Source organism: Schistocerca piceifrons, chromosome X (genome assembly GCF_021461385.2).
Source record: "Schistocerca piceifrons isolate TAMUIC-IGC-003096 chromosome X, iqSchPice1.1, whole genome shotgun sequence".
In the NCBI taxonomy this organism is placed as follows: Eukaryota; Metazoa; Arthropoda; class Insecta; order Orthoptera; family Acrididae; genus Schistocerca; species Schistocerca piceifrons.
The window spans coordinates 844,156,446-844,182,271 of NC_060149.1; positions in this window are offsets into that span (position 1 = coordinate 844,156,446).

Sequence of the window (25,826 nt, forward strand, 5' to 3'; positions counted from 1 at the left end):
GCAACTGGCTCGTCACAATACGCCAGTCACTACTCTTGATGAGCTGTGGTATCGTGTTGAAGCTGCATGGGGAGCTGTACCTGTACACGCCATCCAAGCTCTGTTTGACTCAATGCCCAGGCGTATCAAGGCTGTTATTACGGCCAGAGGTGGTTGTTCTGGGTACTGATTTCTCAGGATCTATGCACCCAAATTGCGTGAAAATGTAATCACATGTCAGTTCTAGTATAATATATTTGTCCAATGAATACATGTTTATCATCTGCATTTCTTCTTGGTGTAGCAATTTTAATGGCCAGTAGTCTAATACATCTGGCACATGTATTAACCTATCACACATCTCTTGTACATGTCTACCATGTATAAAATTGGTAACACATCCTAAATGAATCGAAAACTTCTACTATTTGTATGTGGTAAGTACCGATCACCACAGAAGATCCTTCCTATTTCGTAATATTCATCTGAAGAAATGTGATCTATATGAAACATCTAAGTTATAAGCTGTTGTGTGACCGAAATAGTTACTGGAACAGTTATATTTAACGTCTGGTTATTAAAAAGCAGCTATTAAAAACACACACATTCACCATGATAATAAAGGATTCATGGTTCCACAAGAACAGATACAACCGACTTCTTTCACATTAATGGACAAATTGACATAGTTGGGGGTGTTCCTGGCGTTCTGAATTTGTGAGTGTGTGCGGAACTCTTGTAAATACATGTCAGGCATGTGAGTATTACATAACTTTCAGATGCATGAAATATCAGTACAGAGCAGTATATTTCATGCTACTTGTTCACATTCTTCCTTTCCTTCTTTCTTTTGCTACTGCCTTTATCCCGCAGTGTGTGCAGGGTCGGCAGGGTTAAGTACGGATTTGGCATGGTTAAGATTAAGGGGTGACCAGATACCCTTCCTGCCGCCACCCCATTAGTGCACCCCAGCTGTCTGCATCTAATGTAAATTGTGAAATAGTGTGAATGTGTTTCAGATGTCTGCGAGTCGTGGAACTGAGGCGGGACGTGGGGACCAGCTCGGTATTCTCCTAGTAGGATGTGGAAAACCGCCTAAAAACCACATCCAGGCTGGCCAGCACACCGGCCGTCGTCGTTAATCCGCCGGGCGGATTCGATCCGGGGCCGGCGCGCCTACCCGAGTCCAGGAAGCAGCGCATTAGCACTCTCGGCTACCCTGGCGGGTCGCTATATGTTCACGTGTTGCGAAGAAAAAAAAACCACAGTTATTTTTATGTTCAACAGAAAGCTACAATTCGCATCTTTCTCTCTCTTCTCATTGTTTTGTAACAGTCGATGGAGTAAAACAATGAAATATAAAAACTTCACTAATGTTGCCTGGTAGAGATCTCTTGTTGACATCGAGCATATTTGCTGATCCCTTTAAATATATATGTATTGGTCTAGTGATCGAAGTCACTTCCACAAACCTCTGTAAAGTTTTGTCACTTGAACTGGAAGATGACCATACAATACAGACTATTAATCACAATACAGGGCACCTGTGTAGTAGTTTTGTAAGCAGTTTGATACACTGTTTTTTGCAGTAATACATCCAAGCAGTGTAAGACTACAGCTTTGTACGCTGCAATACATCCTCTTTTCATAGTCCGACATTGAGGTCTATGTCAGGTGCCAAACTGGCATTGACATGTTTCGATCCATTGGCTCTCACAAAAAGCTGGACATCACATGGTGAACGGTGTGTTGATCCCACAACATACACAGGTTGCTAGAAATAAAAGACTGAGGCAGTGTTCATTATTGACAGATATGTGGAAGACATCACAAGATATGGGAAACTGGAAGAGTTTGCAGCATTGTGGATCATTCCTAAACAGCTATCGAAAGGTGATGACCTCTACATTTAATCTCATATACCACAATGATGTGGTACCAGATGTCACTATGTTCCGTTTTCGAAGAGACCAAGGGCATTGATTGCTCATATTGCACCCAGGCACATAATCACTGTTTCAGTGTCCTATGTGTTGGCCATCCTGACCTCCAAATCTTTGGACACTGTGTCCTTCATTTCTTATGGCTTATAATCCCGAAACTGCATGTGTAACAGGGTGTATTCTGCAGGACTTAAACCCCTAGAGCACGGCCAGTATGCTCCATTAGTTCTCAATCGCACCAGTGAAGGAATGGAATTATTTTCATACACCCAGCTGAACATGTAAAAACCCTCATTTTTGTTGTATTTTCCTCGCTATTTACGTATTTTACATCGACTTTCGCAATTTTACCAGGTTTTCCATAATTAAAACTCATGTTACCCAATTCTCGAGTTCCAGACCACTTGTCACGTAAACAAAACATCTGATTGATCTTTTGGACTTTGTTTTTGCAGTACTTGCAATACTATAACGATTTTTCTCAGTTCGCAGTGTGTGTTACATTGTGATCCGTTGTTTACAAGTGGTGGTTTTATCATGACAATTTCGATGTGTAATTAGAGCAGTGAAGCATTTTCCTTCAGTTGTAGTAGCGTGCATTGGCCTTCCTACACATGCGTAATAGTTTTGTTGCCCTATCCCTTCTTACCATACAAGCATGTATGCGTGTTTACAAGTTCCACAGCAGCTATACACTTGTAGATCGGTTGGAGACAATTCTTCCTACTCTTCGGTGATAGTTTGCTGCCCTATCCCTGCATACCATGCATCTGTATACAACTTTCTCAGTAGCTATACACTTGTAAATCGGTAGAAGGCAATTATTCTGGCAGCAGCTGTAGGACTGTTTCCCACCAATTTCGCCTGGTATTCTGGACTAGTGCATATTGCAAGGTGAACATATACACACATGTGATCAGCAAAAGTGGGGGCCAGGTGAGGGGTGATTGTAGGACAGTTTCGAGTTTCTTGTGGTGGTATTGTGGATTAGAGCAGTCGGTCTTTAGACTTCAAGGCAAAAATACACACACACACGATCATAAAAAGCGGGGGAAGGGGCGACAGAAAGTCGGGCAGGGATTGGCAGAGTGTGGAGGTGGATGTAGGACAATCCAGCCGCAGGCTAACACCCTCAAAAACAAATAAAGTAAATAAGTAAAGACAGTACCTTACATCCTTCCTCTCCAGCAGCTCAGCAATGACTGATCCTTTCCCACGAATTTACAAGTATTGGAGGAGAGGGAGAGGGGGAGGTGGGAGAGGGAAGAGGAAGTGGGGGAGTTAGGATGAGTGGGGATGATGACGTCATCGCTTATAAGACCTGGCATTGTGGAATAGATGCTAAGACCCAATCTAGACCTAGTTATGTATATAGTAGTATGCCTTTTGCATTGTATACCCGCTCCTGTCGTAAAGGTAGTAATGTTGAAAAAATACATGTATGGATGAAAGGACTTGGTGTACTTGCTGAGAATGTAACTCTAACTGATGATGTAACCTTGTACTATAATTAGTAATAAAGTGTGATGTGTAGCGTCAGCCGCCAATCGCTAGATGTACATCTGGTGAATGTGGGCTCAAGGACGCAACAATTTGAAAAAAATAGAAAGCATAGTGCCGCGCTGGCCGCTGAGCGAGAAAGGGGGGGGGGGCGGGGCACCCAGGGAAGACCACCGTCTTGAATAAATTTGGCAACAATTCGGACTGCACTGGAACAAACATTGTTCCCCTACTAATATGTATCAACTTCTGTGTGTCAGTTTTTTTTTCTCTGTGTCAAACACTCTTCCCACAAACACATCACATAATGTGGTGCCTGTTGTCTCCTGCATAGTCATAACTGTATCACTTAGTGCACTACAGCTGTCAGCATAGGCTAGCCGTTTTGCATCCACACATATGCACTCCAACACCTGACCTACTACCCAGGGGAAAATGAGCAAGCTGTTGCCACATGTACTGGAGGTTCTAACCAACCTAAAAACATACTAATCCTAACAGTTATAATTATTAGTCTGAAAATGAAGTAAATACTGATGTATTGTTGTTCAGCACACTATCCTCAGCCGCCAGTAAATACATCTGCATTTATACCACTACCACACTGTATGTGTAACCCTTGCACATGCATTTGTGTTTCGTCCATCCAGTGTGTGTTAATCCCTTTAGAGTTGTAGAAGGCAATTGGAGACATAGTTACAACTATTTTTTGTTTAGTTTAACTACATTCCAAATGATTTTAATTTAAAAAAATTGGTTCAAATGTCTCTGAGCACTGTGGGACTTAACATCTGAGGTCATCAGCCCCCTACAACTTAGAACTACTTAAATCTAACTAACCTAAGGACATCACACACATCCATGCCCGAGGCAGGATTCGAACTTGCCACTGTAGCGGTCGCGCGGTTCGAGACTGAAGCGCCTAGAATCGCTCGGCCACACCGACCGGCATTTTAATTACAATAGAACATTATACAAGGTATGTTATAATAGCTATTTGTAATTTCGTGAAGTAGTAGAGAGCATGATATTAACACTTTTCTTAAAAAAGCAATTCCCAGCAATGCGTCGTTTTGAATTTGTACTCGAATGAAGGAAACTGTATATTGTAATAAAAGATTTGGAACGATTTCATTACAAAAAGGGTGTGAAGTTTAAAGCACGATATTAGCAATGGCACATCATTCAAGTGTACTACAAACTGGTTTCTTTCTACGAAATTGTTGTAATTAAATATAATCAAAGTTTCAAATGTATTTGTCAATCACATTTAAAGTTGTAGTATCGGAAACCTATTCTAATTCCGATTGCAAATGTGTGTGGAAATCAGGAATGCGAGTGCAGAAATTGTACTAGGAAAAAATTACGTACTGGAAGCGGGAATTTACCTTTCAGTATCAATTCTGTGATTGGGAGGTCTGTCTTTCCGCACTTTCGTAGAAAAACAATGTTACGTGTTTTAATACCAGAACAAAGTAAAAACAATTTTCGGTAGATGCTATGTGAATTACAATAACAAACTAACTTCAGTAGTTCATTGTTTCCTTGGTAAGAATAACAGCTAAATGAATAAATGTCGTGTGACAAGGGCCTCCCGTCGGGTACACCGTTCGCCTGGTACAAGTCTTTTGATTTGACGCCACGTCGGCGACTTGCGTGTGGATGGGGATGAAATGATGATGATTAGAACAACACAACACCCAGTCCCTGAGCGGAGAAAATCTCCGACCCAGCCGGGAATCCAACCCGGGCCGTTAGGATTGACATTCCGTCGCGCTGACCACTTTTTTTTTTAATTGCCTTTCGGGGGCAAGTGCTCTACCATTTTTTTTCTTTTTTTTACATCGGTTAAAGAGAAAAGAAATATAAATTCTGGTTAAAGAAAAAGAAAGGAACAAAGAAAAGCAAAAAGAAATAAAATCCGCGCAATCTGCGACGCGCTCTCCCATCCGTGGAGGTCAGAAGTAGAATAGATCGTAGGCGGTTGAAACTCAGACACCGCCGGGGGAGGAGGGGTGGGTGCCCTCTGAGCCAGGCACCCCCCAACTCAGTGGAGGTCTAACAAAGACCGCTCGAAGATCGTTAGCAAATAATGTTCGGTAACGTGGCGTGTTTCCTAGAGCTGCATGGGCTGTTCCTAAATAGATCCAGAAGTCGAGGCGGGATTTAGGTCCCTCATGAAAGAGATAAGCGACCGCCCACCCTTTGACCCACGTAATAGCATGACATTTGGCGGTGGGAAAATGTCTGTCCTCCGGGTATAGAAACATTCAAGGTTCGATTGTGTCTGGTGGCACCCGGAGATAGCAGGCAATGATTTGCTGCACGAAGCGCCATACATGTTGCGATGAGGCGCATGTCAGACGGTGTTCATCAGTGTCCAGTTGCTGGCAAAGGAGACAAAGAGGGGATTCTGACAAGCCAATGTTGTGCAGGCGCTGCTTCGTGGCAAATTTCCTGTTGACTATGTGATACCACAGTGCCTGGACGTTCGTTGGGAGGAAGGGCTGGTGGACGGTAGTCCACACTATGGGCCACTGGATGGAGGGATGTTTGGTCTCCATCACATTCCGGGGAACAGAGCGCAGCAACAGGCTGTAAAAATCCTTAGTCCTGGGTGGGCGTGTATCTGGGAGACTGGTATGTATGTAACTGTAGTCGACGAAAAAGGCCGAAATATGGGACAAATGAGGCACGATATGGCCGATAGACACCGGTGGTGAGGTGGAAGCAGGTAGGAGGATCTCAAGCAAGCTGCGTGTTAGAGATGTACCCTGGCCCATCCACTGTTTTCGCATGGTATTTATGTACATGGCTGCAGCTCGCATACGGACATTGACGAGCCCGACGCCACCATACCGTGAGGGCAGGGTAAGTGTCTCCTAACGGACTTTAAATATTGAACCAGCCATGAGATAATAGCCAAAATCCGCCTGAAGGTTGCTCCCAATTGCAGTTGGCAGATGGAGAACTTGCGCGATGTGAACCAATTTTGATGCCACATAAAGATGAAGAAACTCAACCGGTTGGGCGGCGCAAGAGGTCCTGGCGGACGTCGTTGCGGATGACGTGTAACAGGCGACGGAAATTCGTTGCCGCTGTGCGTGTGACCGTGAGGGTAAAGGTAATGCCCAGGTACCGTAAAGTCTGCACAAGCGGCAGGGGTGCCACTTCACCCACCTGGAGGCCTCGTCCAAAGTGCATTGCAGAAGATTTGGCGACATTCATGTCACTGCCAGCGGCAGCCCCATAACGGGTAATCAATTCGAGGACTTCTTGAATGCCGGAGCGAATGAGGAGGAGGAGGTCATCAGCATATGCCCGACACCGAAAAGTGTGTTGGCGTGGGGTGAGGCCAGAGAGCTTGGTCGTCAAGCCCCCAATAAGGGGCTCAAGGGCAATGGCATTCAGGAGGGTAGAGAGGGGGCACCCCTGCCGTATCGAACGGCAGGTAGGTACCGGCCCTGCTAAACGTCCATTGACTTGGACACGTGAACTGGCACTGTCGTAAAGACGCCGGATGACGTCGAGAAACGGAGGGGGGATGCCCATTCGGGCTGCCACCGAAAACAGGAAACGATGACGCACTTTATCGAAGGCGCTGTCGAAGTCTATAGCGACGACCCCTGCACGGAGTCTGCAGGCCGCCGCCATCGCAATTAAGTCTCGGCATTCCCCTGTGGCAGTCTGTATGTTAACCTGTCCTCCAGGTGTCGTTTGCTCTGGCGAGAGGATATGAGGGAGTATTGTTCGGAGCCGCATAGCCAGTAAGCGCGCGAAAATCTTGTAATCGGCATTGAGTAGGGTGAGCGGTCTGTAACTCGTGACCATCGAACCACTGGCTGGTTTGTGGACTGGTATGATGATGCCCTCAGCAAAGGCGGGTGGGATTGCTTGGTCAGATGTCATCAGTTCTTGATACATAGTCGTCCACCGTGGTGCCATGAGGTCCCGAAGGGTACGGTAAAACTCAATTGATAAGCCGTCAATGCCGGGCGATCTGTTGACAGCACCCTTGGCGATTGCGTTGTTGACTTCGTCTAGCGTGACCGCTACTGTCAAAGCATCCGCCTCCGTGTGGGGGAGGGTGCGCGTGACGTAATGCAAAATGGAGTCGTCTGCTGCAGTTTCAGCGTCTTCTTCGCTATAAGTACGACGGTAGTGCTCGACGAATGCGTGGACGATGTCATTCTGAGTGGTCAACTGCGTGCCATGAGGCATGGTCAGAGTGCTGATGATCTGTCGACGACGCCGTCGTTTGTCGGACACTATATGATGCATAGATGGAATTTCTAAATCCGCGTGATCGTGGCGTCGCGTCCGTATCACGACTCCTTCCAGTTTCCGGCGTGCCACTGCAATTATCTTCGCCTTAGTTCTTTGCCATTCCAACTGGTTGTCCGGGGTTGGCGGTTGAGCGTCCAGATCTCGGAGAATCGCATAATAGAAGTCAACAGTGGTGCGATGCCAGTCGGCCATGTCCTTCACGTATCTCATCAGTGTCCTCCGGATCGCCGGCTTGGCGCAGTTCAACCACCATGTCAATGTCGAGTGGTAGCGGGGAAGGCGTCGTTCGCAGGCTGTCCACGTTTCAGTGACTTGTTGGCGACTCTCCAGGTCATGCAAGTGTGAGGTATTGAGTTTCCATGGCGCACGGCTGCGCCATACTGATTGCGGCGGAAGGAGGACCGTACAGATAAAATCGCAATGGTCGGAAAAGGCCAGCGGCCAGCGTTCGGCGCCCCGATCGCAGATTTAAGAGTTTGTGAGACATATATCCTGTCTAGTCGGCTGGCGGAATGACTGGTAAGAAAGGTATGGCCAGAACGGTCGCCGTGTTGAACTTCCCAGGTATCGTGAAGCAGGAGGTCTCGCACCACTATACGCAGTTCCTGGCATGTAGTATAGTGGGGAATCTGATCTTTAGGATGCAGAACGCAGTTAAAATCACCTCCTAGTAGGCAATGGTCATAACGCCCTAAAAACAGGGGAGCGATTTCCTCGGAATAAAACTGGGCTCTTTCATGCCGTCGGTCGGTGCCTGAGGAAGCGTAGACATTAATGATGCGTGTCCCCATAGCAGTGAGTGCCATGCCCCGAGCTGATGAAAGGAAGGCGACAACGGTCACAGAAATCCCGTGGCGGACGTAGATGGCCACTCCGCGGCCCATAGGATCACTCGCGGAGGAATAGGCGGTATAGCCATTGATATCCGGGAGACTAGCTAAGTGAACTTCCTGCAGAAGGGCGAAATCAATATCCGAAGCCCAGAACATCTGCTGCATAAGGCGGATTTTCACCCTGGAACGGATGTTGTTGGTGTTGATGGTTGCTGTCCGGTAGGCCTCGTGTCGGATTGCTGGAGGCTGGTCCACTCCGCTGACCGCGCAAGGGTGTGGGCGTCGCAACGGAACATTATCCCGCTGGCCCGCAGGGGAGTCTGGGGAGAGTATGATTAGTGGTGCGGCCCTGACGGCGCAGGGTCCCGTAACGGGTCCTGCTCCTCGACCTCCTCCTCGTGCCACGCCGCTGAAGTGGACACTGGTGTATCTTCCATTTTGTCTGCAGAAGACGTTGTAATGGTGCGTGGTGTAGTGTCGCTTGTGATACGTTCATGATTTAGTTCAGCGTCAGCACGGGGCGCAGGCACACCGATAGATGTCTCCGCGCTCATAATGTCTTCGTCAGCAGTAGCGGGTTCTGAGGCATCGTGCTGGTCGACGGTTGCGTCCCCCTCGACTTGTAATGTCTGCTCTTGGCCGGAAACTGTGCGACGTCTTCGCTTGCGACGTTTCGGAGAACGTTGTTTCCTTGTGCGACCCTCCGTGTCCGAAGACGGAAGGGAGTCGCGTCGTTCTGGCAGAAGAGCCGCTGTAGGAACGATGAGCGAGTCGATCTCCATCGTGTTTCCGGGGTCAGGGTCAGCGTCCGGTTGCGTCGGCATCGTCGCAGCGGCGTCGATGGGCGGCCGAGGCGGAGGGCCGTCCGAGGCGCTCTCCGTCGGTGTCTGGTCGGGCTCGTTGGTGGCGTCGTTCGTGGTGACCGGGCGACGTTGCAAAGCGGTAGGAGAAGCTAGACCAGCGGCATAGGTCACCGGTAGCACTGTCGGTTGCGACGTGGGTGGTTCTTCGGCAGCTGGAAGTTGCGTAATACGCCGTTGTAGGCATTCGGATCTAATGTGGCCTTCTTTGCCGCACCCGGAACAGGCCCGAGGCTGGCCGTCGTATATAATTATTGCACGGCATCCGCCGATCTGTAAGTAGGACGGGACGTGGCTTCGGAGATCAATGGTGATCTGTTGGACCCCGTTTAGGACAGGATACGTCCGAAACTGTGTCCACTTCTCCGCAGTGTGGCCGTGGACTGTGCCGTATGGGCGTAGTGCCGCGACGACGTCTTCAGCAGGAAGTTCGATTGGCAATTCAAAAATTCGTATCGTTCGCGTACCTAAGCCTGCGTGGTCGACGGTTACCTCCCCCACATTGCCATCAGCATGACAGAAGCGGAGCCCCTGTTTGGTCTCACGTAGTATGCGTTCGCACGCCGCGTCGTTAATGATTTTCACATAGACCGTGCTGCTCACGATTGACAGATGTATGACGATAATATCGGTCGCCGGGATCTTCACTTCCTCTCGCAGAAAACGCTCCACCTCTAGTGCTTTGGGTTGGGCATAATCGTTGCAGAAAGTAAATCGGAGTGTTGATTTACGGTAGCGGCTCGCCATGGATCATACAAGGTAAGCCGGCACTTAAGCAACGGCCGTCAGAATGTAAACAAGGCGAGCTCGCGCTCCGCACGAAGTCAACACGTACGTGTCCGCTCTGTTGCCCTGCCGAAGGCAGACTGTGCACTCAGCTACCGGGGGAGAACAGGATAACAGCTGAAACAATAGAATCTGAAGTTTGAGTGATCAGCAATGGCTTTTGTAGAAAACGAAGCATTTGCAGACACTGTTTTATAGATAAGTAATGTTTCCGTTCATGTTCTCTACGATATCCGAAAATTAGGAACAATTGCTCTGATACACCTGTATATAAACTGTCTCCTCTGCCTCTGAATACTTCGCGCGATTTCTTCGGGGTCGTCTGCTTTCTAAATGCAGTGCGATGACATGTCGCAATCTGCATAATTTGCTCGAATCCAACACACAGCCGAATTTAATGCCGTTAATAGTGGCTGGAGAATACGAGTGTGTATTTTACCGCATGCTCTTATTTGGCCCACTACGCAATAAGCAAATGCTAGTTTGCTCGTATTCCGCCAGAAATATGTAACAGTAGTATTATAATGTAAACTGCGTTTGTGAACATATGGGCACAATCACACATCCTGTCCCGGGCGCAGTCATGGCGCTCAGAGGTCCTGCCTAGATGCTATGTCCGGTGAGGGTCGCTGGGGTGGGAGGTGATTACAGCATCCACGTCGTCACATACCATTGCACAAATTCCGCCAAGTCGCGGCGGACCTCCTTCCATTTTTATTTATTTATTTTTGTTTGAAATACGGTAAAGCACCACTGAGATTCTCAAAAACCGTAACTAGCGAAAGCTTGAAAATAGACACCAGCCATCCCGTGGAAACCAGCTTGGTAAATTTTAACACCAGTATCAGGCAGAAAATCTAGGAATATATTACTGCCTCTTACATATCGCTCCTGTAGGGACGGTAAAGACAAGATTAGAGTGATCATAGCGACCACAGGGGCATTTTAGCAACCATTCTGCTCATGCTCTGTACGCGAATAGAATGGGAAAAAGCACAGTAGAAAGTACGCTCTGCCACTTCACAGTGGTTTGCAGAGTACAGATGTAGATGTAGATGTGACTTTGAAATGGTTCAAATGGTTCTGGGCACTATGGGACTTAACTTCTGACGTCATCAGTCCCCTAGAACTCAGAACTCCGCTGGATAGGTCAGGAGTCTACTACACGCAACAAGCGGCTACACGGGTAGCAGGGGTTGTGTGGCGTGGGCTGGGCGGTTTTTTAGGTTAGATGGCCTTGCGCAAGTACAGAAAGGGCAACAGCCTCAACGGGTGCGGGGCAAAGTCAGGACATGCTGGGACCAAGCAGCAGTCGGTATTGTAATTGTAAACTGTCGAAGCTGCGTTGGTAAAGTACCGTAACTTCAAGCGCTGATAGAAAGCACCGAAGCCGAAATCGTTATGGGTACAGAAAGCTGGTTGAAGCCAGAGATAAATTCTAGCGAAAGTTTTACAAAGGTACAGACGGTGTTTAGAAAGGATAGATTGCATGCAACCGGTGGTGGAGTGTTCGTCGCTGTTAGTAGTAGTTTATCCTGTAGTGAAATAGAAGTGGATAGTTCCTGTGAATTATTATGCGTGGAGGTTACACTCAACAACCGAGCGAGTTTAATAATTGGCTCCTTTTACCCACCTCCCGACTCAGCAGCATTAGTGGCAAAACAACTGAGAGAAAATTTGGAATACATTTCACATAAATTTTCTCAGCATGTTATAGTCTTAGGTGGAGATTTCAATTTACCAGATATAGACTGGGACACTCAGATGTTTAGGATGGGTGGTAGGGACAGAGCATCGAGTGACATTATACTGAGTGCACTATCCGAAAATTACCTCAAGCAATTAAACAGAGAACCGACTCGTGGAGATAACATCTTGGACCTACTGATAACAAACAGACCCGAACTTTTCGACTCTGTATGTACAGAACAGGGAATCAGTGATCATAAGGCCTTTGCAGCATCCCTGAATATGGAAGTTAGTAGGAATATAAAAAAAGGGAGGAAGGTTTATCTGTTTAGCAAGAGTAATAGAAGGCAGATTTCAGACTACCTGACAGATCAAAACGAAAATTTCTGTTCCGACACTGACAATGTTGAGTGTTTATGGAAAAAGTTCAAGGCAATCGTAAAATGCGTTTTAGACAGGTACGTGCCGAGTAAAACTGTGAGGGACGGGAAAAACCCACCGTGGTACAACAACAAAGTTAGGAAACTACTACAAAAGCAAAGAGAGCTTCACTCTAAGTTTAAACGCAGCCAAAACCTCTCAGACAAACAGAAGCTAAACGATGTCAAAGTTAGCGTAAGGAGGGCTATGCGTGAAGCGTTCAGGGAATTCGAAAGTAAAATTCTATGTACCGACTTGACAGAAAATCCTAGGAAGTTCTGGTCTTACGTTAAATCAGTAAGTGGCTCGAAACAGCATATCCAGACACTCCGGGATGATGATGGCATTGAAACAGAGGATGACACGCGTAAAGCTGAAATTCTTAACACCTTTTTCCAAAGCTGTTTCACAGAGGAAGACCGCACTGCAGTTCCTTCTCTAAATCCTCGCACAAACGAAAAAATGGCTGACATCGAAATAAGTGTCCAAGGAATAGAAAAGCAACTGGAATCACTCAACAGAGGAAAGTCCACTGGACCTGACGGGATACCAATTCGATTCTACACAGAGTACGCGAAAGAACACGCCCCCCTTCTAACAGCCGTGTACCGCAAGTCTCTAGAGGAACGGAAGGTTCCAAATGATTGGAAAAGAGCACAGGTAGTCCCAGTCTTCAAGAAGGGTCGTCGAGCAGATGCGCAAAACTATAGACCTATATCTCTGACGTCGATCTGTTGTAGAATTTTAGAACATGTTTTTTGCTCGAGTATCATGTCGTTTTTGGAAACCCAGAATCTACTATGTAGGAATCAACATGGATTCCGGAAACAGCGATCGTGTGAGACCCAACTCGCTTTATTTGTTCATGAGACCCAGAAAATATTAGATACAGGCTCCCAGGTAGATGCTATTTTTCTTGACTTCCGGAATGCGTTCGATACAGTTCCGCACTGTCGCCTGATAAACAAAGTGAGAGCCTGCGGAATATCAGACCAGCTGTGTGGCTGGATTGAAGAGTTTTTAGCAAACAGAACACAGCATGTTGTTATCAATGGAGAGACGACTACAGACATTAAAGTAACCTCTGGCGTGCCACAGGGGAGTGTTATGGGACCATTGCTTTTCACAATATATATAAATGACCTAGTAGATAGTGTCGGAAGTCCCATGCGGCTTTTCGCGGATGATGCTGTAGTATACAGAGAAGTTGCAGCATTAGAAAATTGTAGCGAAATGCAGGAAGATCTGCAGCGCATAGGCACTTGGTGCAGGGAGTGGCAACTGACCCTTAACATAGACAAATGTAATGTATTGCGAATACATAGAAAGAAGGATCCTTTATTGTATGATTATATGATAGCGGAACAAACACTGGTAGCAGTTACTTCTGTAAAATATCTGGGAGTATGAGTGCGGAACGATTTGAAGTGGAATGATCATATAAAATTAATTGTTGGTAAGGCGTGTACCAGGTTGAGATTCATTGGGAGAGTCCTTAGAAAATGTAGTCCATCAACAACGGAGGTGGCTTACAAAACACTCGTTCGACCTATACTTGAGTATTTCTCATCAGTGTGGGATCCGTACCAGATCGGGTTGACGGAGGAGATAGAGAAGATCCAAAGAAGAGCGGTGCGTTTCGTCACAGGGTTATTTGGTAACCGTGATAGCGTTACGGAGATGTTTAACGAACTCAAGGGGCAGACTCTGCAAGAGAGGCGCTCTGCATCGCGGTGTAGCTTGCTCGCCAGGTTTCGAGAGGGTGCGTTTCTGGATGAGGTATCGAATATATTGCTTCCCCCTACTTATACCTCCAGAGGAGATCACGAATGTAAAATTAGAGAGATTAGAGCGCGCACGGAGGCTTTCAGACAGTCGTTCTTCCCGCGAAACATACGCGACTGGAACAGGAAAGGGAGCTAATGACAGTAGATGTAGAACCAATTAAACCTAACGAACCTAAGGACATCACACACACCCATGCCCGAGGCAGGATTCGAACCTGCGACCGTAGCGGTCGCGCGGTTCCAGACTGTAGAGCCTAGAACCGCTCGGCCACCCCGGCCGGCTAGATGTGACTTTCATCCCTAATGAGTTCGCCGCTGATGCTATATTGAACTCCAATCTTTCTTGCGTGATTCTACCAAACAGTACTTCAGAGCGAAGTAGGTGTCAAGTAAGAATGCTAAGGAGACCACGAATTCAGTAGATGGAAGCAAGATATCCAGTCGTGATCAGCACGTGAACAACACGTGTGATCCCATTCGCTCACCAGCTCTCGACGCTTTGTCAGGAGCTGTGCGACTAAAAGAAACATTTGTCTGTCGACAAAATGAAGGGGATAGGTGATGCAACTTTATACTAACCTAATAGTGAGTATCGTATTCAAGGATTTCCATTATTTTTTCCACACGTCGAAGATTGTCACAATATAAAAGTTATACTCAAATTCATCCGGACAAATTTTACACTGTTTTGCGGATTGTTTCCCTTCCAGGAGAGTGAAATGGAGATACACGCTGCAGATGTTAACAGATACTATAACAGCGACCGCTTTTGTGTGTGGCATTATCCGCGAGCGAATAAGCGAAATTAAATTGGGCGCCACGATGGTCTCGGTTCGGCTTAGTAGAGGGTGCTTATCACGGGCGCCTCGAAACCTGATTAAACTGACGGCAGAGGAGAGGACCGTTCCGGTGGAACACGTCCTTAATTAAGGGAAGAAGTGCCCGAGGTGGCAGCGTCCACTCTGCGGCTGGTGCAGACTTAAACTGCGTGCGCACCACATTTAATTAGCGGATGGCTCCATTGTGATGAGCGGAGCGCTGGGGGAACCGGGCGCCAGCTTTTGTCTGCCTGCTGCCTGCCCTGATGGACGCTCCTCTGCGCCCCACAATTTCCCTTCGCCCCAGTCGTATCAGCCGCTTAATACAAACGGAAAAGTCACCGTACGCTCCAGATTTACCGCCTGATAACGATCTTCGGAACGAGCTGCTAAATTAAAAGGTAATTCGAATAAACTATCGAGGACGGTGAGCCGGAACAATAAAAAGTTCTGTTTCTCTGTTTCAACGCGTACTGATCTTTCTTCCCTTTTTTTTAATACAATAAATAAAGCTGCACATTCTTCAATTCTGCTTAGATACACCCCAGCCATTGTGCAATGTATGGTGCTTTGCAAGGGTTAGTCGTAAAGTTTTAATTACCATTTCGAAACAGTAGGGTTGTAAGTAGGCTGTTTAGGTTTTTATGTTGGTAACGCCACGTATCGCTCTGTATGTAAATCACTGACTCTGCTGTGTGCAGTCTGTGGCTGGTTTGCATTGTTGGAATATTTGCTATTGTAGTGTTGGGCAGTTGGATGTGAACAGCACGTAGATTTGCGCAGTTGGAGGTGAGCCGCCAGCATCTACATTTACATATACATTTATACTCCGCAAGCCACCCAACGGTGTGTGGCGGAGGGTACTTTACGTGCCACTGTCATTAGCTCCCTTTTCTGTTCCAGTCGCGTATGGTTCGTGGGAAGAACGACTGTCTGAAAGCCTCCGTGCGCGCTCGAATCTCTCTAATTTTACATTCGTGATCTCCTCGGGAGGTATAAGTAGGGGGAAGCAATATATTCGATACCTCATCCAGAAACGCACTCTCTCGAAACCTGGCGAGCAAGCTACACCGCGATGCAGAGCGCCCGTCTTGCAGAGTCTGCCACTTGAGTTTGCTAAACATCTCCGTAACGCTATTACGGTTGCCAAATAACACTCTGACGAAACGCGCCGCTCTTCTTTGGATCTTCTCTATCTCCTCCGTCAACCCGATCTGGTACGGATCCCACACTGATGAGCAATACTCAAGTATAGGTCGAACGAGTGTTTTGTAAGACACCTCCTTTGTTAATGGACTACATTTTCTAAGGGCTGTCCCAATGAATCTCAACCTGGTACCCGCCTTACCAACAATTAATTTTATATGATCATTCCACTTCAAATCGTTCCGCACGCATACTCCCAGATGTTTTACAGAAGTAACTGCTACCAGTGTTTGTTCCGCTATCATATAATCATACAATAAAGGATCCTTCTTTCTATGTATTAGCAATATATTACTTTTATCTATGTTAAGGGTCAGTTGCCACTCCCTGCACCAAGTGCCTATCCGCTGCAGATCTTCCTGCATTTCGCTACAATTTTCTAATGCTGCAACTTCTCTGTATACTACAGCATAATCCGCGAAAAGCCGCATGGAACTTCCGACACTATCTACTAGGTCATTTATATATATTGTGAAAAGCAATGGTCCCATAACAGTCCCCTGTGGCACGCCAGAGGTTACTTTAACGTCTGTAGACGTCTCTCCATTGATAACAACATGCCGTGTTCTGTTTGCTAAAAACTCTTCAATCCAGCCACACAGCTGGTCTGATATTCCGTAGGGTCTTACTTTGTTCATCAGGCGACAGTGCGGAACTGTATCGAACGCATTCCGGAAGTCAAGGAAAATAGCATCTACCTGGGAGCCTGTATCTAATATTTTCTGGGTCTCATGAACAAATAAAGCGAGTTGGGTCTCACACGATCGCTGTTTCCGGAATCCATGTTGATTCCTACATAGCAGATTCTGGGTTTCCAAAAACGACATGATACTCGAGCAAAAAACATGTTCTAAAATTCTACAACAGATCGACGTCAAAGATATAGGTCTATAGTTTTGCGCATCTGCTCGACGACCCTTCTTGAAGACTGGGACTACCTGTGCTCTTTTCCAACATTTGGAACCTTCCGTTCCTCTAGAGACTTGCGGTACACGGCTGTTAGAAGGGGGCAAGTTTTTTCGAGTACTCTGTGTAGAATCGAATTGGTATCCCGTCAGGTCCAGTGGACTTTCCTCTGTTGAGTGATTCCAGTTGCTTTTCTATTCCTTGGACACTTATTTCGATGTCAGCCATTTTTTCGTTTGTGCGAGGATTTAGAGACGGAACTGCAGTGCGGTCTTCCTCTGTGAAACAGCTTTGGAAAAAGGTGTTAAGAATTTCAGCTTTACGCGTGTCATCCTCTGTTTCAATGCCATCATCATCCCGGAGTGTCTGGATATGCTGTTTCGAGCCACTTACTGATTTAACGTAAGATCAGAACTTCCTAGGATTTTCTGTCAAGTCGGTACATAGAATTTTACTTTCGAATTCCCTGAACGCTTCACGCATAGCCCTCCTTACGCTAACTTTGACATCGTTTAGCTTCTGTTTGTCTGAGAGGTTTTGGCTGCGTTTAAACTTGGAGTGAAGCTCTCTTTGCTTTCGCAGTAGTTTCCTAACTTTGTTGTTGAACCACGGTGGGTTTTTCCCGTCCCTCACAGTTTTACTCGGCACGTACCTGTCTAAAACGCATTTTACGATTGCCTTGAACTTTTTCCATATACACTCAACATTGTCAGTGTCGGAACAGAAATTTACGTTTTGATCTTTTAGGTAGACTGAAATCTGCCTTCTATTACTCTTGCTAAACAGATAAACCTACCTCCCTTTTTTATATTCCTATTAACTTCGATATTCAGGGATGCTGCAACGGCCTTATGATCACTGATTCCCTATTCTGCACTTACAGAGTCGAAAATTTCGGGTCTGTTTGTTATCAGTAGGTCCAAGATGTTATCTCCACGAGTCGGTTTTCTGTTTAATTGCTTGAGGTAATTTTCGGGTAGTGCACTCAGTATAATGTCACTCGATGCTCTGTCCCTACCACCCATCCTAAACATCTGAGTGTCCCAGTCTATATCTGGTAAATTGAAGTCTCCACCTAAGACTACAACATGCTGAGAAAATTTATGTGAAATGTATTCCAAATTTTCTCTCAATTGATCTGCCACTAATGCTGCTGAGTCGGGAGGTGGGTAAAAGGAGCTAATTATTAAACTAGCTCAGTTGTTGAGTGTAACCTTAACCCATAATAATTCACAGGAACTATCCACTTCTGCTTCATTACAGGATAAACTACTACTAACAGCGACAAACACGCCACCACCGGTTGCATGTAATCTATGCTTTCTAAACACTGTCTGTGCCTTTGTAAAAATTTCGGCAGAATTTATCTCTGGCTTCAGCCAGCTTTCTGTACCTATAACGATTTCAGCTTCGGTGCTTTCCATCAGCGCTTTAAGTTCCGGTACTTTACCAATGCAGCTTCGACAGTTTACAATTACAATACCGATTGCTGCTTGGTCCCCGCATGTCCTGACTTTGCCCCGCACCCTTTGATGCTGTTGCCCTTTCTGTACTTGCCCGAGGCCATCTAACCTAAAAAACCGCCCAGTCCGCGCCACATAACCCCTGCTACCCGTGTAGACGCTTGCTGCGTGTAGTGGACTCCTGACGTATCCCGCGGAACCCGAAACCCCACCACCCTATGGCGCAAGTCGAGGAGTCTGCAGCCCACACGGTCGCAGAACCGTCTCAGCATCTGATTCAGACCCTCCACTCGGCTCTGTACCAAAGGTCCGCAGTCAGTCCTGTCGACAATGCTGCAGATGGAGATCTCTGCTTTCATCCCGCTAGCGAGACTGGCAGTCTTCAGCAAATCAGATAGTCGCCGGAAGCCAGAGAGGATTTCCTCCGATCCATAGCGACACACATCATTGGTGCCGACATGAGCGACCACCTGCAGATGGGTGCACCCTGTACCCTACATGGTTGCGGAAGGACTCTTTCCACATCTGGAATGACTCCCCCCGGTATGCACACGGAGTGCACATTGGTTTTCTTCCCCTCTCTTGCTGCCATATCCCTAAGGGGCCCCATTACGCGCCTGACGTTGGAGCTCCCAACTACCAGTAAGCCCACCCTCTGCGACAGCCCGGATCTTGCAGAGTGAGGGGCAACCTCTGGAACAGGACAAGCAGCCATCTCTGGCCGAAGATCAGTATCAGCCTGAGACAGAGCCTGAAACCGGTTCGTCAGACAAACTGGAGAGACCTTCCGTTCAGCCCTCCGGAATGTCTTTCGCCCCCTGCCACACCTCGAGACGACCTCCCACTCTACCACAGGTGAGGGATCAGCCTCAATGTGGGCAGTATCCCGGGCGGCCACAGTCGTAGTCCGATCGGGGGATGCGTGGGACGAGCTGGCCGCCCCCGACAAACCCCCATCCGGACCCCCACAGTGATGCCCACTGGCAACAGCCTCAAGCTGTGTGACCAAAGCCAACACTGCCTGAAGCTGGGAGTGAAGGGATGCCAACTCAGCCTGCATCGGAACACAGCAGTTGCAGTCCCTATTCATGCTAAAAACTGTTGTGCAAAGAACGTCTGAACTAATTTACAGAGAGCACAAACAAATCGACACAAAATTTAAACGGTTATTAAAATACAAGATTGCTTAGTAAATACAGTAATGCTGCTACTTGCGCACTGCTGACACACTTCTCGGCGGCGGAAGGAGACTAAGCGATTTTACACTATTGAGGTACTAAAACGCGATGCTGCAACTCTCAAATACTATAATACGCCCGAAATTTATGAATTAAACAATGCAAGTACCAAAAACACGCAAAGAAATTAAGAATTAAAGTATGTAACAAATGAGTGAGCTAGGAGTATACGACTTTCTGCTGGCAGCTGCTTATCCAACGGCGGCAGGGAGCACACTGATGGATGTGGGGAGAGAGATGGCAGAATTTTGAGAGCAGACGATCTGGACGTGTGTCCATCAGAAAGAGTAAATTTGTGATACTGGACATCATGAATATGATGACTTTTGAACATTATTAAGGCAAATACATCGTTTGTTCTCTATCAAAATCTTTCATTTGCTAACTATGCCTATCAGTAATTAGTGCCTTTAGTAATGCAGATGCAACATTACAACTAATGTGAGCCAATGTGCAGCAACAAGAAAAATAAATCAGTAGTAAAACTGGCTTAACACAAGGTAAAATTCAGTAGGACAATGCCTGACAACAGCAGCAGCAAATGAAATAACTTATACCTAAACATGACAAAGCTCAAGCAGAAAAAATATTACAGTAAAGATAGGAAAAATCGAATACCTACGTCAGATCTTAACACAAGAGTGATGCATCACAAAAACTTACTCTGAAAAAAAAGTTACCAAATCGTTGAAAAAATTATGTATGCAATTCCTGTGAACGGAAATGTCTATTTGTGCTCTCTTTTCTAAGAAAGTAGATCATAAAATTATTCTTTCCGGTTTCTGTAGACAGAAAATAATGATATTAGTACATCTATTAAACTTTATTTCAACCAATGCTGCAGTGCAACTAGAAACTAGATATTAAACAAAATGAGCAAATATATACGTAAAGCAAGGGGTGAAACGTCATCCACTAACCATATGGCATTTCATAAGGCAATGTATTTGCCTTAATAATGTTCAAAAGTCATCATATATATATATATATATATATATATATATATTAGTTCGTGATGTCCAGTATTACAAATTTACTCTTTCTGATGGACACACGTCCAGATCGTCTTCTCTCAAAATTCTGTCATCTCTCTTCCCACTTTCACCACTGCTGGCGGCTCACCTCCAACTGCGCAACACTACGCGCTGTTCACATCCAACTGCCCAACACTACAATAGCAAATATTCCAACAATGCAAACCAGCCACAGACTGCGCACAGCACAGTCAGTGATTTTCATACAGAGCGCTACGTGGCGTTACCAACATAAAAATCTAAACAGCCTACTTACAGGGTTACGAAATGAATTTTTTGTTGTTTACAGGTGCATGTCGGCAATCCTGGTACACAATGAATTCCCGTGCTACAGCCATAGCACTTTGCTAGAGGAGCCAAAAGAAAGTAATCCAGCTCAGCGATAAAGTGGCGATGGCTCGTGCCATTTTTGTTCTCGCTCCTCGGACGGCATGTTACGATACTGTAGCGATATGATTTCAGTATGTACCTAGATTGTAGACATGTATCTGCAAAGAAAACAAAACAGTAATTACTTAATTTTATTTTTTTCGAGGTGATACACTACCTAACAAGAAAGTGAAGCATCGGGTTGGGTGGGCAACGGCCTTGCCGCAGTGGATGCACCGGTTCCCGTGAGATAACCGAAGTTAAGCGCTGTCGGGCGTGGTCGGCACTTGAATGGGTGACCATCCTGGCCGCCATGTACTGTAGCCATTTTTCGGGGTGCACTCAGCCTCGTGATGCCCATTGAGGAGCTACTCGGCCGAATAGTAGCGGCTTCGGTCAAGAATACCATCATAACGGCCGGGAGAGCGGTGTGCTGAGCCCACGCCGCTCCTATCAGCATCCTCCACTGAGGATGATACGGCGGTCGGATGGTCCCGGTAGGTCTGCGTGGCCTGGAGACGGAGTGATGTATGTATAGAGTAGGGTAGGCGGAAAAGAAATGGAGCATCGCGGGTTCCGAGGGTATGTGCTGTTATTTCCGTTCCCTGTGTGAGCACCCTTATTAGTACAACGTTACACCCCGTCTGGTCTTTATGCGCGCACTGATTCGGTTGGGAAGTTTGTCATAAAGCCGCAGTCTCCTCTCCTGAGAAAGCTGGCCCACAACTGTTGTAACTCGTCCTTGATATCACGGATACTGGCACAAGGACGGTGTTGACGTCCGATCCGGTCTCACACATTTTCTATTGGTTACGGATCTGGCGACCACGCTGTTCACGAACGTACCCGAACATCACGCAGTCCATTCGTAGAAACTTGTGCCATATGTGAATGAGCATAGTCCTCTTACAAAATGACACCACGACACTGTCGCATGAGAGGTAACACGCGTAGACGCAGTATGTCCGCGATGTACCGTTGTGATGTCAGAGTTCCGTCCAACATCACTAGCCATGACCTGCAAGCCATACCAGACGGCAGCCCACACCATGACACCGGGAGTAATACCGCTGTACGTCTCTAAAACATTGGGAGAATGGGACCTATACCCCATTTCGTCATCATACTCGTCGACGATGCTTATCAGGAGCATTGTAGAACGGCGATTCATTGCTGAACGGAGTGCGACGCCATTCATCAGCGGCGAATGTTTCCCGATCACGGCATTACTCCAAACGCAGCCAACTGTGTTGTGGTGTTAACGGCAGCTTACGCGTTGGCCGGTAATTCCCTACACCAGTTGCTGCGAGTCTCTGACCAACGGTGCGGGACGTCAAAAAATGTGCAGCGACTCCATTACTTGTCCTCGGATGTGAAAAGGCTACGATGGGCTTGGTGCATAATACGCTGATCCTCCCTTGCGGTGGTGCGACATGGTGGATCGGAAACTTAACGATGAGTAAGCCTGCCCTTAATTTCCCACGCAGTCCATCATCGGGCTCTGTCACATCTGAATACCCACAAATCGAGATATTGCACGACATGAGTAACCGAACAAACCGAGACCCAGAATGAAGCCCTTTTTAAAATACGTCAGTTGCTAATAACGCGCTCTCACAATAGTACGCTGCCATCCACCATGTCTTCTCAATGTTTCACTACATTTTTCAGACAGTGTAATTAAAACTTTATGACCACGGTACCATCGTTCTCATTATATTCACGTCCTTGGTGGGAGGAAAGGACTCTCTCGATTCATATGAGTTTTTACGAGTCTTTTTTCTATTCTCTCGTTGCCTATGTGAGGTACACAATGAAAGCGAAAGAATTTTTGCATAATCTAACTCGAATACTGGAATAGTACCTTATATCAGTTCGTTTTAGTGTAGAGTACGCGTCTTCTTCTACACATAGAGGGTATTTTCCTAGAATTTTTTAAACAAATCCATCTTCTACTCACATTCCCTACTACTGATTCCACGTATTCGTTCCTTTCATGCCAGCTCGTATTAGGAGAGGTTTTAATGCTTGCCCAACCGTTCCACTCCCCAATAACATCACTATTGTCTTCGGAACATGCATTTCGCCCGGATTAGTGTAGCAACTTGTCATGGCATGGACTTAACATATCGTTGGAAGTCTACTGCAGCAGTACTGAGCCATGCTAACTTTACAGCCGTCCATAATCGCGAAAGAATTGTCGGTGAACGATTCTTTGCGGGAAATAACCTTCGATTATTTCTCATAACTGTTCGATGGGATTCATGTCGGGCGATCTGGGTGGAATTCGTTCCCTCGAATTCTCCAGAATATTTTTCAAACCAACTGCGAACAACTGTGCCCTGGTGACATGGTGTACTGTCATCCATAAAAATTCCACCATTGTTCGGGAACATGAAGTCCATAAATGGCTGCAAATGGCCTCCAAGGATCAGAACATAATTACTTCCAGTCAATGATCGATTCTATTGGACCAGAGAACCATGTGCATTCCATGTAAACACTGTCCAAACCATTATGAAGCCACCACTAGCTTGCACAGTGCTTTGTTGACCTGAGTCCATGGTTTCGTGGGGTCTGCGCAACACTCAAACCCTACCATCAGCTCTTACCAACTGGAATCGGGAATCATCTTACCAGATCACTTTTTTCCAGTCGTCTAGGGTACAACCAATATGGTCACGAGCCAATGAGAGACGCTGCAGACGATGTCGCGCTCAGAGGTACTCGCGTCAGTCGTCTCCTGCCGTAGCGCATCAGCGCCAAATTGCGTCACACTGTCCAAACGGACACGTTCGTCGTACGTCCCACACTGATTTCTCGGTTTATTTCATGCAGCCTTGCTTGTCTATTGGCACTGACATCTCTATGTAAACGCCGCTGCTCTCAAACGTTAAGTGAAGGCCGTCGACCAATGCGTTGTCCGTGATGAGAGCTAACGTCTGAAATTTGGTATCCTCAGCACACTCTTCACACTGTGGATCTCGGAGTAGTGAATTCCCTAACGATTCCCGAAATTGGATATCCGATGCGTCTAGCTGCAACTACCACTCCGCATTCAAAATCTGTTAATTCCCGTCGCGCGGCCACAATCACATCGGAAACGTGTCACCGGAGTACAAATGGCAGCTCTGACAATGTACTGTCCTTTTGTACCTCGTGTACGCTATACTAAAATCATCCGTATACACTATGTGATCAAAAGTATCCATCCGGACACCTGACTGAAAATGACTTACGAGTTCGTGGCGCCATCCGTCGGAAATGCAGGATTTCAACATGGTGTTGGCCCACCCTTAGCCTTGATGACAGCTTCCACTCTCGCGGGCATACGTTCCATTATGTGCTGGACGGTTTCTTAGGGAATGGCAGCCCATTCTTCACCGAGTGCTGCACTGAGGAGAGGTATCAATGTCGGTCGGTGGGGCCTGGCACGAAGTCGGTTTTGCAAAACATTCTAAAGGTGTTCTATAGGATTCAGTTCAGGACTGTGTGTAGGCCAGTCCATTACAGGGGTGTTATTGTTGTGTAACCACTGCGCCATAGGCCGTGCATTATGAACAAGTGCTCGATCGTGTTGAATGATGCAATGGCCATCTCCGAATTGCTCTTCAACAGTGGGAAGTAAGAAGGTGCTTAAAACATCAGTGTAGGACTGTGCTGTAGTAGTCCCACGCTAAACAGCATGGGGTGCAAGCCCTCTCCATGAAAAACACGACCACACCATAATACCACCGCCTCCGAATTTTACTGTTGGCGCTACACACGCTGGCAGAAGACGTTCACCAGGCATTCGCCATACCCACACCCCGCCATCGGATTGCCACATTGTGTACCGTGATTCGTCACTCCACACAACGTTTTCCCCCTGTTCAATCGTCCAATGTTTATGCTCCTTACACCAAGCGAGGCGTCGTTTGGCATTTACCGGCGGGATGTGTCGCTTATGAACAGCCGCTCGACCATGAAGTTTTCTCACCTCCCACGTAACTGTCATAGTACTTGCAGTGGATCCTGATGCAGTTTGGAATTCCTGTGTGATGGTCTGGATAGATGTCTGCCTATTACACATTACGACCCTGTTCAACTGTCGGCGGTCTCTGTCAGTCAACAGACGAGGTCGACTTGTGTGCTTTAATGCTGTACGTGTCTCTTCACATTTTCACTTCACTATCACATCGGAAACAGTAGACCTTGGGATCTTTAGGAGTGTGGAAATCTCGCGTACAGACGTATGACAGAAGTTGCGCGGAGCGTCCCATTCTTCTCTCTCACGATGTCTAATGACTACTGAGATCGCTGATATGGAGTACCTGGCAGTAGGTGGCAGCACAATGCACCTAATATGAAAAACGTATGTTTTTGAGGGTGTCCGGATACTTTTGACCACATAGTGTATTTGTATATCGCTAGCCCATAACTTTCGTCATCTCAGTGTAGTCATGCTCTGTTTGAAATCACTCGATTCTCTCCGGTCAGACATATTGGCAGTAAGCACTTTTAAGGGGTCGACGTCTTGTTCTTGCACCTATGGAATATTTCATTGGTAACTGGAGGAACAGATACATATTAAAAACTGAAATACCCAGTATTTATGTTCTGTAATAATATTTATTTAATATTTTGATATGAATTGGTTGTCATCTTTCTCGTAAATTGTCAGAAAACTTAAAATTGCGCAGACGGTTCACACAACACCTGTGGGAGC